This window comes from Gorilla gorilla, chromosome 4 (assembly GCF_029281585.2).
Source record: "Gorilla gorilla gorilla isolate KB3781 chromosome 4, NHGRI_mGorGor1-v2.1_pri, whole genome shotgun sequence".
In the NCBI taxonomy this organism is placed as follows: Eukaryota; Metazoa; Chordata; class Mammalia; order Primates; family Hominidae; genus Gorilla; species Gorilla gorilla.
In genome coordinates, this window is record NC_073228.2 from 95,634,431 (window position 1) to 95,651,323 (window position 16,893).

General features: G+C 35.4%; 1 long non-coding RNA gene across 1 annotated transcript in view; it reads left to right on the top strand.

Moving 5' to 3' along the window:
* The window catches only part of LOC134758567 (uncharacterized), a 59,166-nt gene extending 45,709 nt beyond the window's left edge, over window positions 1-13,457 (top strand). The window contains exon 3 of the long non-coding RNA XR_010133907.1: window positions 13,351-13,457. This is a non-coding gene — a long non-coding RNA (uncharacterized lncRNA). The remainder of the gene's footprint in view (window positions 1-13,350) is intronic.
* The last annotated feature ends 3,436 nt before the right edge of the window (window positions 13,458-16,893 follow it).

A 16,893-nucleotide genomic window follows, 5' to 3' on the forward strand; every position in this document is an offset into this window, starting at 1 on the left:
TTGCCTTAGGCCAACACACTTCACGGATATTTTCTGTAAAACTGTTACAGAATATCGTAACAAAGTCAGAGTTCCTTCTCTTCACTTGAGACTCTCAAAGCAAATAGAAAATGAGACATAATTTGGATTTCCTAAGGGAAAAAATTAACACCCATGAATACTTGAAATAGTTTCACTTGAAAACAATCTAGAGATGGTCAGTAAAACTAATCTTGTAAAAACAGTAATGCAGAAAGTATTGTTGCCTTGGTGGTTACCAGAGAAAGTGGTCAATTCTATAAGTACTTCTTTAGCTATTTACTTTTATGCAACATAAGATCTTTAAATTAGAATCTACGAAATCTGGCTTTTAAAAAATATTAAATTAAATGAAAAAATGTCTCAGTCATGCAGGCATGTGAGGCTGTACAATTTTTTTTATATAGATATGTGTATATATATTTGTAAGCTTGTGATTCATGTAGTATCCTCTATGAATGTAAAAATGAATGTAAAAATGTAAAAATGAATCCTCTATGAATGATCCACAAAGTAGAGAAGACTGACACAAATACACAAATACCGGAAAGGAGAAGAAAACTGCTTTCAGGTGCAGAGTATTGAATGCATAATTCAACAGTTAAAAAGAATAAATTTATGGCCAGCTGATCAGTTAACATTATTTGTGGCTTTCTGTGGTTACATGATATAGCTAATTCCATTCTCTTTCATGAGCCACAAACAACATGCATTTGCCAATATGAGAACTAAGCTGACCCACTCAGTAAATGGGTCTAAAAACCAACTAATAAAAGTGGAAGTTTGTGGATATTAGACTATCGGTGTCAGTTTCAGGCTTCACACAAAACACCAAGCCTGCTTCCCAGAAATCTCTATTCCATTGATATTCATTTGGTATTGGACATTAGTTATTTACTTATAAAATATGTGCTCATTACAAAGGTCTGTTAGTGCAGTTACATTAATTATTCATCCTGAGATTCTGAAGTACGTTGGAGGTTCCGAAAGGTAATTTCTAGCTACTGATGGGAAATGTTCCGCATGAGAGCCCATCAGCAAGGTTTCAGGAAATAGTTCATGGATTTGGAAGGTAGGAACAAATCGGTACTTTTATCATTTCCCTTAAAGTTTTCTACCATTTAGAAAGATAAAATAAGATAATTAGAAAAGATACTTTTTTCCCCTGAGAAGTCAATATGTTACAAATATGTCAGAAGTGCGTAAAGTTGTAACTTAATTAACCCTCCCCCCCACATTTCCTTAGTATAGACTAAGAATTGCAATATCATAAGATTATAGAAATTAGATTTGGTTTCACTATTTTTACTGCTTTAACGGGATAAAGGTATGTGACACTTTACGTATAGCTATATGAATGTAGAGACCTAGACATAAAGGCAGAAGAATTAAAAATTTGTTAATTCATTTGAAAATGCTTCATTTTTTTAAATGTTTCGGATTGTTTTCCATGGTATTTGTTTAAATACTAAGTTCTCAATGCCCTAAAATGATTTCATTTTAATTTTTTAATTTATTTTATTTTATTTTTTGTGGACAAATTTAGTTTTAACTACTCTAAAACATAGTCATTGATTTTATACGTATTATGTATAACATATACATATGTACATAATACATATATATGTTACACAAAGCATAAATATATCTCATTGTTAAAAATTCAAACCACAGAGAACTATGGTCAGCAAATTATGGAAATCTCCTTTTATTATTTCTTCCTACCACCTCCATTTCCCTCTTGAGAGGTAACATAGCAATTTTATGAATATGTCTTCTATCCCTTTTCTCTTCATTTACATACAAATACATGCATACATACACATGAACACATATATACACACGTACACATATATATACACATATATACATATATATTTCCTATTTTTTGCAAAAATGGGATGTGTTTTTAAGAATTAAATTTATTAGACATATTAGGATAAGTAATCTCACACATGAAGAAATAATTATTTTTATAATTATTAACTCACTGTTTTCTTTTGGGTTCAATTACCTCGTGTCTTTCATCAATGGTAAATATTGTAGTCTTTTGTTCCATGGTATCAAATGCAAAGTGCTTGGAATACATTACTGGTTTAAATTTTTTTTTTCTAATTAATCCTGAAGATTATGTTTGCATTTTCTGATTAGATAATCTGCAAAGGCAGAGTATAAAAGTAGAATAACTACGTAAATATGTACTATTTGATCTTGGAATGAGAAGAAAGAAGGATATATAACAAGGAGTCTCTGACTTCCTTGGGAAACTTAGTGAACAAAAATGAATCTTGGTGTTTTAAAAGAGTTAGTGTCCTTTTGTTAAAAATATGAAGATGCTACCTTACTTGTAAGGGGAAACAGAGGGGAAAAAGTAGATTTTAACAAATTTAATATGTATTATTTTTCAGAATATATTTAAAATATTTCATCTTATTGTAAACCATCTCTCCTTTTAAAATTTAAAAATGATTTATGCACATAGATAAAATAATTAAGAAAATATAGAATGCTACCAAATATCAAGTAATTTTCTGACCCTGGTCCTAGGCCCATTTTCAATTCCACTCCAAGCAGTACTTTTTAAAGTGTTTCTTTATCCTCTCAACCCCAAGAGTCCAGAAGCTAATTATTTTTATCTTATACAAATGGAATTTTATGAAAACCAACAGAAATAGATTTTTTTTATTCTCCAACAAGAGGAACTTGTGATATCAAGATATTTGAGCCCTCAGTCATAGGTTGGGATTGTCTGAATGCCTCTGGGGTTCTGATTCCCAAAGCTGGGGATATTCCCATGATAATTTATGCAGACAAGAAAGGGTTATCCACATCTTACTGTTCCTATGTCCCTCTGGCAATGTCTGTGATTAAGAAAGAGAGGCGAAATGTACATTCAATAAATATTTACTGAGCATTTACTATATGAAGGCACGTTCTAGGTTTTGGAGATGCAAACATGAGCTAAACAAAGTACTTGTCCTCATAGAGCTTACATTTTAATAGGGCATACTGGCAATCAACAAGAACAAATATGTAATATAAGGTGAAGTAGTGATAAGTTCTATAAATATATAATGCATAAAAGGATGTATTTTGGATAGGATGTCAGGGAAGGCCTTTAAGAGAAATACACATTTCAATAGAAACTAGAATGAAACCACGAAGTGAGGCATCAGAAGGAAAAGCACTCCAGGCAGAGGGAATGACGGGTGCAAAGGTCCTGTGGCAGAAGCAGTGATTTTGGAGAACTGCAAAAAGGCAAGCCTCCTAGAATGCACAGACTATAGGGGAGAGTAATAGGACTTCAAGTAAGAGACTAGAAATGTGGCCAGGGAATACATCAAGTAGGGTTTAGAGATCATGGGAAGAAGGACTTTTGATTTATTCTGTATAATCGGGAGCCATTGGAGGGTTTTGGGCAGGATATTGGCATTGTGTATTTTACATTTAAAAATGTAAAAGCAATTGGTCTAGCTGCAGTGTGTCTGTTTATGGACTGTGGTTGGATATTTTAGCATAGGATGCACACTACAGAGGGTAAATACAGACTCTAGAAATGTAGACAAATATCACTCTCATGCTGGAGCTATTCTATGTGAAACCCTTCTTTGTAAGTTTCTTCAGGCATAAGACGCTTTTTTTTTTCAGCTATTTCTAAAGTTCATCAAGGAGGAGGAGGAGGAGAAGGGGACACAAAGGGCAGGCTGGGAGAATAGCAAAAGCACACCCTAGAACGCAAGCACACTCCTAACATTTACAGGACCAGAGGCAAGAGTTTAAACAAAGGACCATATACAACATTTCTAAATATTTAAAAGTTATTAATCAAGTTAAAAATGCATTCTGTACTTATGCCTTGACAATTACACTTGGAAGATAAAGTGTAAATTTAGGATTCTCAAACTTGTTGAAGTTCTGTGAACAAACATAGCTGTATAGGAAGAGCCAGCTCTTACCCTGTCCCTGGCCCAAGGCCTCTTTTCTTTTACTACCAATGGCCGAATGCCTGAAATGCATATGTGTGAACAATCTTTCTCTATGTTCAAACTCCATCCCTACCCTCTACAGACACCTGCTCCTTGGTGACCACTCAGGCAAGGGTATGCACATGGCAGGCACGGTGTGGTGTTCACGAGAGTGCACTACTCAGGTAGTCTTTCAAGGACTGTGGTCTCAGTGCTAGGAGTGTTGTTGGCATACGACCTTCAGATCATCCCTTTTGGAGATACTTTAGCTTCAGAGAGCTGACTTGCTTAAGTCATACCCTTACAGACAATGCATATATAAGGACTTTTGGAGGAAGGTCTTCAAAAGGCCAGACATTTGAGCCCAGCATGAGACAACTCTGACTGAGAGTTGTCAGGTTAGATCCAGGCTAAGTCTCTCTAATTGCAGTTAAGGGAAGAGTAGTAAAAGTCATAATGAACCAGTTCTGAACTGACAGAGGATAAAGACGAACAGTAAAAGCTCTTGATCAGATAAACTAGCCCCACCTCCAAAGACCTCAAAACTTGACTGAGGGGCCAGAGTTTGTAAATGTGCTGTACTATGTGCTATGGAAACCAGTTAAGAGATAACATGGTGTTTCTCTGTGACTACCACAAGGCCCCCATTCTGGGAAATATTATATGATGAATGGGCAGGTACAGTGTTTTAGAACAATTGTGAGGTATATTTTGTTATGTTTGTCTTCTAAATAGCAAAGAGGTTTTTTTTTTTTTTTGGTTAAATTAAATGTGAAAAAAAATTTTAAAGTTACTTCATCCAGTTAAAGGTTTTTGTTTGTTTTGTTTTGTTTTGTTTTTTTGAGATGGAGTCTCCTTCTATCGCCCAGGCTGGAGTGCAGTGGCATGGTCTTGGCTCATTGCAACCTCCACCTCCTGGGTTCAGGCGATTCTCCTGCCTCAGCCTCCCCGAGTAGCTGGGACTACCGGTGCGCACCACCATGCCCAGCTAATTTATTTTTGTATTTTTAGTAGACAAGGTTTCGCCATGTTGGCCAGGCTAGTCTCGAACTCTTGATCTCAGGTGATCCACCTGCCTCGGCCTCTCAAACTGCTGGGATTACAGGCATGAACCACCATTGCCTGGCTGTTAAAGGTTCTTTATCTGAATATTATTCAGTTCAGCAAGTCCCTTTAGTATATACTGACTTCTTACCCTTGAAACAGAATAACTAGAACTTTGCTGTAAGATGCTATGCATTATTTAAATTAAGTTGGTAGATGTATTGATTTTGCACAATAACCATTTGGAATATATAATTTTAAAAAGACCATTTACAATAGCAGTAAAAATATAAAGTATCTAGAAAAATATTGCCAACAATTTATAAGCTCTTTGGGAAGAAAATTATACATTTTATTGACAGATATGAGAATAAATAAATGCAGAGTGATCTTATAGTTATACGTAGAAAACAGTTGTGAAATTGTCAATTCTCCTCAAAATAATTTTCAGATTCAATCAGTTCCAATAAAATTCCAAATTTCTTTTCTCTTAGGAACTTAAAACAATCTATTGTAATATGTTTACAAAGGAGCAAGAGGATAAAATCAGCCAAAGCATGCCAGAAGAATAGCCACAGTGAGGTAGTAAAAGGGAGACTTTTTGTTTTTGCCACATTCCAAAACTTATTATAAATGCATAGTAATTAAAATGTAGTAAAGGCAGAGTTATAGGCAGATCAACAGGAACAGAATAACAATGACAGAAAGATGCATGCTTAAATGGAAATTTGATTAATAACAGGATAGGCATTGCCTATTAGTTGGAAAAGATAGACTCTTTAATAAATGGTGCCTCTATGATTGGTTATCAATACAGAAAAAAAAAAACCAAAAACCTTTTATTCCCACATCACCTCACAGACAAAAACCAGTTTTTAGCTAGAAAGGAATAAGGCCAGGTGCGGTGGCTCATGCCTGTAATCCCAGCACTTTGGGAGGCTGAGGCGGGTGGATCACTAGTTTTCAGAATATATGAGAATCAAAAAGAAAAAGATTATCAAATAGAAACACTGACAAGACACATAGGTTTGAGATCAGCCTGGCCAACATGGTGAAACCCCGTCTCTACTAAAAATACAAAAATTAGCTGCGCATAATGGTGCGTGCCTCTAATCCCAGCTTCTTGGGAGGCTGAGGCGGGACAATCACTTGAACGCAGGAGGCGGAGTTTGCAGTGAGCCAAAATCGCGCCACTGCACTCCAGCCTGGGAAACAGAGCGAGACTCTGTTTCCAAAAAAAAAAAAAAAAAAGAAAAAATAAAAATCAAAACATTGAAGCAAAGTCAGCACAGAAAATAGTTTTTGAAATCAAGACATGAACAACCTATAAGTAAAATAATTGCTATAGCTAATCAACTATATTAAATGAAATTCTTTCCTCATCAAAACACTTGATAGACAGCCAGAAGATAAGCCACAAATTGTAAGAAGGTATTTGAAACATCAGTAACGGACAAAGTTAGTTTTTAGAATATATGAGAATCAAAAAGAAAAAGATAATCAAATAGAAACATTGACAAGACATATAGGTATTTCACAGGGACAAAAAGATAATTAAATGGCAAAACTATGGGATACATTACAATCTCATTAAAATCAAAGAAAGTCAAAGTAAAATCAGGATGAGATGCCATTTTACAACTCTATATAAGCAAAACATTAAAGTTGAAAAATATTGTTTTGAAGCGCATGTGTAGTTCTAAGAACTTTCATACAGTGCTGAAGTGCATATAAATTAGCAAATCACTTTAGAAAAGAGCATTACTAATAAAAGTGAGTATGTGCATATCTTATGACTCAGAAATTCCACCTGTAGGTATACACCATGCAGTCATGGAGCAGAGTTTACACATAAGCATGAGGAGAAATGTACAGGAATATTCAGAACACTGTCATCTGTAATAGTCAAACAGCCACAGTAGCAACAACAATGATGACAACAACAAAACAACAAGACACAACCCACCCTCTATTAGAGTAGAATGCATACATAAATTGGAGTCTATTCCTGTAATGGAATACTCTAATGCAGTGAAAAACAAATTATCTGTAGCCTGCATGTATCAGCATGAATGAATCTCAAAAATATGTTGATTAAAGAAAGGAAGTCACAGGAGAACATTTACTATGTGATATAAAAAAATGGGCAAACCTGAAATAATATATTTTAAAGATACATGGATATGTGATAAAACTATAGATACAAAGCCAGGAAACACTTGACATAAATAGAGGATAGTGAACAGTTCTGAGAAAGAAGGGTGTGATCAGGGCATATCATAGATGCAGTGGTATGTGCAGATGATGGTAATATTTGAATTCTTAAGTTGGGTGGTAGGTGAATGAATTTTCATTTTATTCTTAGTCACTAAACGATACATATACATTGCATACATTCCTTTTATCTATGTATTTTATAGTTACACCAGGAATATTGGATGTAGGCAATTCAGTGATGATAGGGTGGCTCGATTACACTCCAGAACATAAGTAACTTCTATCTTTATACTTCATCATTCTTAGGGCATGGCTTTTGCTGCCAAGGTCTCCTTCTCTCCAAGATGTCTGCCGAATCTGCAAACTCTACCTTCTAAGCAGAGAGAAGAAAGAAAAGGAGAAGGACAAAAATGTTCTTTACAATTTAGCTAGCTGCTTTTAAAAAGCTTCCTTTTAAGCCTCACCTAATGGCTTCTGTTTACATGTCATTGTCCCTCCAAATATACATGAGTGTGAATCATTTTAGCTACAACATTGACATCTTCAATACAATAAGATTCCCATTAAGAAAGAAGAGGAGAGAATGGATAGTGGATCAGTATCTTGTGGTGTTTGCCACAATCTTTTAAGTAGTTTCTTTAAAGAGGTTCAAGTGAAGTTAACTTTTTGACTCTTTGCATGTCTGAAAATTCCTTCACTTTATTTTTATAGTTGCTTAATTAGTGATGTAAAGAACTTTAGGTTCAGAGATCATGTCCTCTGCAGGAACATGGATGGAGCTGGAGGCCATTATCCTTAGCAAACTAACGCAGGAATGGAAAAGCAAATACGGCATGTTCTCACTTATAAGTGGGAGCTAAATGATGAGAATACATGGACACATATAGGGGAACAACACACAATGGGGCCTATTGGAGGGTGGAGGACGGGAGGAGGGCAAAGATCAGGAAAAACAACTAATGGGTACTAGGCTTAATACCTGGGTGATGAAATTACCTGTACGACAAACCCCCATGACACAAGCTTACCTATATTACAAACCTGCACATGTACCCCTGAACTTAAAATAAAAGATAAAAAAAGAATTTTAAGTTCAAAACATTTTTCCCCTCAGAATCTTAAAATAATTATTTCATTTTTTTCCCCCTCAGAATCTTAAAAGCATTCAGAATCAAAAAGTAATACAATGAAGCTCCAATATTGGTTTTATTTTAGGTATTTTTTTTGTCTTTTTCTCTGAAACACTATAAATATTTTTCCTAAAGTTTTGTAATTTGTTTAACATATTCTTGAATAAGGTTTTTACATTTTATTTATTTAAACATTTAAAATTTCAGCCTGCCAGGTTTTATCGGACTGAAGATTGTTTTCTTTCTTCAGCTCATATATTTTCTTGAGATTATCTTTATCTTATTTTGTCCGTTTGTTTGATTGGTGTTCTCTCTTTTGAGTTCCTTTATCTTATGAGTTTCTGCTTTTTTCTTTTGGGTTCTTATATGATAGACATAGGAATTTATGCTTTTCTTCTCTGTATCTCAACTTTTTGCTCACATTTTTAATCTTTGCTTTTTTGTTCTATATTCAAGAACTTTCTCTGAGTTTTTCTTCCATATCATTCCTTTATGTATCAGTGTAATCTATTACTTAACTCCTTCATTCATTTATCAATGTTATTGATTACTTAACTCTTTTATTCAATTTCTTTTTTGATTAATATTTTTGTTCTTTTCAAAATACAAATTAATTTTATTTTTTAATTTACAAGGATTTTTTTAAAAAATTTGTTCTTGGATTGCTTCTTTCCCCCACAGTAGCTTATTCTTCCTTTATGGATACAATAGCCCCTGAAATCCTCTGATAATATCAATTTACCATTTTTGTTATGTATCCTCTTTTCTAAGTTACTGCTGTTCTCCTGGGGTCATTTTTCCCTGTTCAACTTTATCCTTCTCTTTTTTGGTATTGGTTTTCCTGAAATAGCAGAGTTTTAGCTTGTTCATTCATATTTAGGAATGAAAGATTAGGTAAATTAATGTAAAATCAGTTGTAATATAACAGAAGGGTAAACCTAGTAAGATTATGCTTAATTTTACTGATTTTAATAGGCAGGAAATTATGAATGTTTTGTTTCTTCTGTTAAGTACATGCCTGTTTATACAACATTATAGGTACTTGTTTTGATCTGTAATCAGGAAAGAGGGAATAAAAACTAGTGAGTGAACCATACAATTCTGGGGAAAAAAATGGAACTACAGCAGGAATATAATGAAGAATTTAGGGGAGATTAGAATAACTAAGTAGGTAGACAAGGAACTCAGTTCAGTAGCTACAGATGTCCAACAAACATTAACACAATTAAAAGAGTGTCCAACATTTCATTCCAAGAATGATAAATCCACTAAATTTTTTTTGAAAACAAAGCAACTGTACCTCATGAAATCTAGGATACATTTGGGTATAAGATGTACTGTTATTTTTCGGCCGGGCATGGTGGCTCAGGCCTGTAATCCCAGCACTTTGGGAGGCCAAGGCAGGGGGATCATGAGGTCAAGAGTTTGAGAGTAGCCTGGCCAATATGGTGAAACCCCGTCTCTACTAAAAATACAAAAAAAAAAAAAAAAAAAAATAGGCGGGCATGGTGGTGCATGCCTGTAGTCCCAGCTACTGGGGAGGCTGAGGCAAAAGAATTGCTTGAACCCGGGAGGCGGAGGTTGCAGTGAGCCAAGATTGCACCACTGCACTCCAGCCTGGGTGACAGTGCGAGACTCCATCTCAAAAAAGAAAAAAAAAAGATGTATTATTATTTTTCATACCACCAAGAAAAAAATTCACTGCCAGTTATACCCTAGCACATTTTTTATAGCTCAGAATATTTAGATTTGGTTAGACACAAAACATTATTTTTGTGCATGCATAAAAAGGAAAATGTAAGCAAAATAAATTAAGATATAATTAAAACTTCTTCCCATTCTGAGTCTAAGTCTTCTGAACCACTTGACTCAAAGTCATCAGCATCTATGATTTTCTATACAATTTGGCCCTTTTTACTATTAAGAACATTGGTGATGCAGCCTTTCTAGGAGTGTGCTGCACTAATTATCTCAGAGATTTGCTTCTAAGCCACTGATATCTCTTCAGCAGGTTTTGATAATGACACCTTGTTTTCGTGTTCTTGACAGCAGGTATCAATAGGAAGTTTTCAGTCAACCACAGGGTCTCATAATCCTTCCTGGAACTATTCTTGAATAGTTTGCCGTCTGAAATGTTGAGAGCTTGCCCCTTGGATAACATGCCCCTTGGATAACAACCAAGTCAGTTCATGAGCAAGCAGTGGCAAACACTGTGTCCCACCAGCTCCTGACTGACTGAGACTACACGATACCATTCATCATTAAGATGTACCTGGATTTCAAGCATGTTACTGTGAAAAATAAAATGGAGTGTCTTAGAAATGATGATATAAGTAGAATTTATTTTTTGTCTCTGAAAGACAAAACTCCTAATTTTTATAACCTCTACTATTTATAATAAAATACTGAAGAGAAATAGTTATTTTTAATTGCACCAATAGGCCAAATCAATAGATCATAATTATAGGAAAATTGGTCAGATATAGCTGGCTATTTGATTCATAAAGAACACCTTATTTCTGAGAAAGGAAAAATATCTCATAACTAAAATTAATATGAATGACTATGTGTAAAGGTTTTGAGATGGAAAACATCCAACATTGTGAGGAAAAGGAGTTCAACTAAGTGATCAATAACTTCAGTATGAATGCTTAGATTGTGGAATCAAGTATTATGTTCCCCCCAAGTGTTAACTGTTGAAAACCTAGGTCTACAACTTTGGCTTGAATAAATTGGTATTTTTATCCTTTTGGGTTTAAAAGTTACTGAAACCCTAGGAATTAAAAAAAAATAGGATTTTCATGGCCTTATCCAGTGGTAAATGCTACTGCCTGGTACTCCATCTGAGAAGAAGGAGAAGGGCTTGAGGGAAGAGGTCACTGATTGGCTGGTCCATGCAAAGTCCTTTAAATTTATTTCCCTAATTACAGCCCCACAGTGTTATGCTGTTCCCTATTCTTTTTCACTCCAAATTTGGTACCTCCCTGGTACTCTGCCATTAAAATAGCTTTTGCCTCTCCTGCAGTCTTTTCCTATGGCTTTTCAGCATGTTCTATCTCATCCAGTTTTTGCTGCAAAATTGCTAAAATCCTCTGGTCTACTGATGGCTCCCCTTTCCAGTCTCAGTGCTATTTAACATCTAGTCCCTCCTGTTCATATTTCTGTTCTTTTAATGTGATTTTATGAAAAAGGGACAGTGAATATGTACACAGTCTGCCATCTTGAACTAGAAAACTCCAAAATTGAAAAAGATGAATCAAATTGTACTTTCAAAGAAGTTAAGACTTTTTAAATGTATGATTTAGATGTGCCTTAAATTTTGTGATATAAGTGGTTTGTTGAATCTGCATCTAGGTATTATATTTAGGTTATGCTCTCATGTCGTACAGATATAGTGGGTGCATGCATCAATTTTCCAAAAAGATTTGGATTTACTCTTTAGGTAATCTAAATTTAGTTTGAGACATCCCAGTTGTGTATCTCAAATTTAGAAAAATTTAGAGTTCCTAAGGAACAGATTATGTTTTAATTATTGCATTTCAGAGTCACAAAATATTCAAAGTGATTTTTACCACTAGAATATGTTCCATAAGGAAATAAAATCTAAACTGAAGTACCATTCCTTCTGTTGCTAAGAGAAAAATGTTCTTAAAAGGCTTATCTAATAGATTTGGATTTACAGACTACTTTCTAAGCAGCTCACCTCACAGTCATCACTGACTTCCATAACTTAATATAAATAAAATCAGTTTCTTCACAGATTATGGCTGTAAGATTTATTGGTGACTAAAGCATGTAATCTCCATAAATTAGCCAGTTCTGGGTTAGATTCTTCAAGGCCAAAGAGCTCACGTGACATTTTTCATTTGGGTACAGAATGGCCATTTGGGCTTATAGGATCATTGAGTCTACATTTCTAGTAGTTGACACTGATCCATTCAAAGTCTATAAAATATAGGAGATGCCTCACACACCTTCAAAGTTTTAAAATAAATAATTCAGACACCTCTATAATTTTTTGCCTGCAGGCTCTCTGAAACTAAGTGAAGGCAACTTTGGTCAGTACTTAAATGGGAAATAGTCAAATAAAGAATGAAGCAAAGGATGACTAACGTATCAGTAATTTCTTTTCTCCCTATATTTTTATGATGTTCATGGAATGATTTCTGGTGTGGGGTTAGTATTATTCTGCTGTTAAGAGGACTTTTTTAGGTAGGGGCATTTTTAGTTCATAAAGTAATAATGCAAAATAAAGCTGTTTGGGCACAAACTTATTTAACCTTTAAAGTTTGACTAAAATAACCTGCTAGGAATTAAAGGAAACATTTTTAAATGTTAGTAGAATGTCACATTTTTTTCCCAGAAGTTCCATTTCAGCATATATATTTTTCATTTTCTCTTATTCTGTTCACAAGTCTCAGAGGAATAAGAAAGTAGATTAATGCATATTCCAAACATTTAAAATATAAAAGTACTATTTGTATGCACTGTTTACTTACATGTTTTTATATAGGTACAAATATAGTTCTTCAACAGTTGGGTAAGATTTTCATAAGTTGCAGAATGTAGTGTTTAGGTTGCTTCAAACTCTTTTTGCAGAGTTGTAGAGTATAAAGAAATAACTATGATAGTATTTGAGCTTTTATTTAGTAGGTCATTATAATAAAGAAAATAAGCTGTACATATGTGCTATGTGATCATAGATTGGAATAAAGCAACATTAGCTACTTCCATCTTGCGTTTTACATTGCCTGCATCTGATCACAGATGATAGAGAAATGACAGTGTTTCATTTTTCTTGCTGTTTTTTTTTCCTTTTTTTTTTTTTTGAGACAGCATTTCACTGTCACAGCTCACTGCAGCCTTGACCTCCTGGGCTCAATCTATCCTTCCACCTCAGCTTCCCGAGTAACTGGGAGTACAGGTGCACATGACCACACCAGGCTAATTTTTGAATTATTATTATTATTTTGTAGAGATGGGGTCTCCTCATGTTGCCCAGCTGATCTTGAACTCCTGTGGTCAAGCAATCCGCCCGCCTTCACCTCCCAAAATTCTTGGATCACAGGCATATGCCACCACACCTGGCCTGTTGTTTTTTCAGTGTCATGTATCCAGTTATATTTTCAATGTTCCTTAATCTTATGTATAAATCTTATGGGAATAATATCATCAAATAAACATTTGGTGCCTTACAATGGATTGGTCTGGTGTGGTGGGCTAGCAGGAGTTCTCCACTCATTCTCATAGTTCCAATCATACGTTTAGTCCTCAATCCCATCTGCAAACCTGACATTTCTCTTGAGCTTCAAATTTCTAAGTCAAAATGCCTATTCAACTGTCTTAAAATCTGAGAGATAGTTCAAAATTCTGCTTGTTTTAGGACTGAGCTAACTAGAGGGATTTGGGAAATGCAGTCTACCGGCATGCTGAGGCAGAAGGGGCGCATGGATTCGGTGGATGGGGACCTGCCTTAGACACAGAGATCTACCTTCTATGACCTTAAGCCTGGTTACTTATTTCCCTTTGTTTTCTTACTTTTCAAAGTCAGAAGTCTTGGATAAATTATCAGTTATTTCTGTTCTTTCTACCATTATTCTCAATTGGTTACCAAATCCCACCGATTCTATCTTTCTAATTGAGTTTCTCTCTGTTCCACCATTTCATTATTTCTTGTGTGATTGATTGCCTCATTCCTACCCTCTATCCACCCTGGGCTTTCTCCACACTGTTGAAACTGTTATATTACTCAAAAACATAATCTTACTTCACTTGTGTTAAGAAGAAAACCTCCTGGCTCACTGCAAGTGCAAAATTCAAACAACCATAATTTGATATGCACTGCTCCTTGCAATCTGGATTTATCAGCTTCTACAGCTCACCTGTCACCTCCCACTTGTGCTCCAGTAACACTGAACTCTATTTATTTACCAAATATGTTATGCCTTGTGTGCCTTTATGAGTGCTGTTTCTTCCGCCAGCAGTGCTTATCTCTTATTTCTTCCAAGTGGACAAATACCTACTTGTCCTTATACTTGGCTCAAATGTTGGCAAGGATTCTCCTATGTTCCTTTGTAGTTATTATATTTTTCATGCTTTTATGAATAACACTGATGATATCATTTGCCAGTTTGTATGTATGTACATTATGTTAGCACTTAGCACAGTACCTGGAACATTATAGATGCTCAGCAAAAGTTTATAAAATTAATAAATGACCTTAAATTGGTGTATTAGTCTTTTCTCACACTGCTGATAAAGACATACCCAAGACTGGGTAATTTATAAAGAAAAAGAGGTTTAATGGACTCACACAGTTCCACGTTCCTGAGGAGGCCTCACAATCATGGCGGAAGGTGAAAGGCACATCTTACATGGTGGCAGGCAAGAAAGAATGAAAACCAAGTGAAAGTGGAAAGCCCTTATAAAACCGTCAGATCTCATGAGACTTATTCATTGCCATCAGAACAGCATGGGGGAAACTGCCCCCATGATTCAGTTATCTCCCACTGCATCCCTCCCACAACATATGGAAATTATGGGAGCCATAATTCAAGATGAGATTTGGGTGGGGGCACAGCCAAACCATATCAGTTGGTATTGCCATTAACTCGTCATCATTAGTAGTACTTGTACAGCTATCCTAGGCCTTTATTTAAGACAGTTAGAGGTTTAAATAGAATTCTTACTTTTTAATTCTATTTCTTTACTTATTTCCCCTACACTCAATTTCTGATATAAGAGGCAACAATATTTAGTGCTAGAGTTTAACTGTGACCCACTCCCAAGTCACATGACCTCCTAGAAAGGGTGATTACTGAGAAGACCTGTGATTGAACCAACTGGGGGTCTGCCAGTAACCTTGGCCATGCTACACATTCCTGTGATTTAGGGCAGTAACAATCAATGTGGCCTCCAGCCATATCTTTCTATGTACTGGAAATAGAAATGCGTTAAAAGGGGAATTTTTTAAAAATTTGAGGCATGATGATTAGGATTGACTTGTTTAGGCCACCTTGTCTCAGCTATTTGAAGCTTGCAAAGCCCTAGTTCTTTTTCTTCAAATAGGATCAAAAGGCACATGGGGACTCTATTCATACTTCTGAATGGAAACATACTTCTAGTTGGTGAGACCTTGTCTTTGAATATTCACTATTCAACAGCAATTTTAAAAGACTGCGAAGAATATCCTCTTCCTAAGAGCCACAGTTTTCTGCTTCCTATACTGGTCCTTGTTAAACCTCTGAATTCCTGGATCCCGGGCCCTGAATTTCTAGTTTTACTTTCCTGACTTTATTGACTTCCAGGATTTTTAGACTTATATTATCTATCTAGTTTTTTGCTTACTGGGCTTTATCCCAGGACTCTTATTTCCTGCTATTATGCAGATTTTCAAAATACCTGTAGTAACCTATCTGTAGTTACCTGTATGTAACTCTGCTCTTCACTCCACTAAAATAGAGTGTCTCAAAAGGATATTTTAAGCTGATAAGATCCAAATATAAAGAAAGGCGGAAATACATGGAATTGTCTGGGGCCAGGAAATACTTGATAGTTTTTGCCAGTAAAGTAAGAGTTGCCATAGTTCCCTTGGCTTTAGGGCATTGGCTAGAACACAGAGTACTTGCCCCTAGAGATAAGGCAATTTATTTAAACTATGAAACATTATTTTATTAAAAGTGAATATACAAAATAACTCAGAAATACATGATCATATTTTGTCTATGGAGTACAAACATTTATTTGTCTGCTGATTACTTCTTTGGGGGAACTACCCATCCTTCATTCTTGGTCAGTATGCCCAAAAGCACTAAACTAACCATGGCTCCAGGGGTGGGCATGTGATCCAAATTTTGCTAATTATTATTAGACATCCTTGGAGGGATCACTTGATTCAGAGGTGAGCATATTACTGAAGCTTGCCAAATCTAAGTCAGTTTTGAGAATTTAGCAAAAATTACTGGGAAAGAGGCATTTCCTTTCCATCTGAGTTACTGAACTGATAGAAAGTAACTGATAAACTCTTTGAGTTATTAATGGCCGTTCCTACCCTCTGCATCGGGAAGGCATATTTGACAATAAAGCTGATACAGAAGAAAACAGATTTAAGATGTGGAGAAACAGTGTTCTGATGAATTTATTAGAGCAACTTGATTCAACACCCAATTTAGTCATGTGAGGAAATGAGTTCTTTTTTGTTTTATGCTGGTTTGAGTTAGGTTTTTGTCCCCTGTAACTGAAAGGAGCTTGGCTAATTAAGTCAGGAATTTGCATATAGCTTTTAGATATAAATTAAATAGTTTTGTAATTGATATGCTTACTTTTCTTGTTGGAAATAGTGTAAGGCTTTACATCAATTTTTCTTGTTTTCCTTATATAATGTGACATCCTCCTGAGAAGACATCATCTTTCACTGGGCGTGGTGGCTCACTCCTGTAATCCCAGCACTTTGGGAGGCCAAGATGGGAGGATTGCTTAAGGTCAGGAGTTTGAGACGAGCCTGGCCAACATGGCAAAAC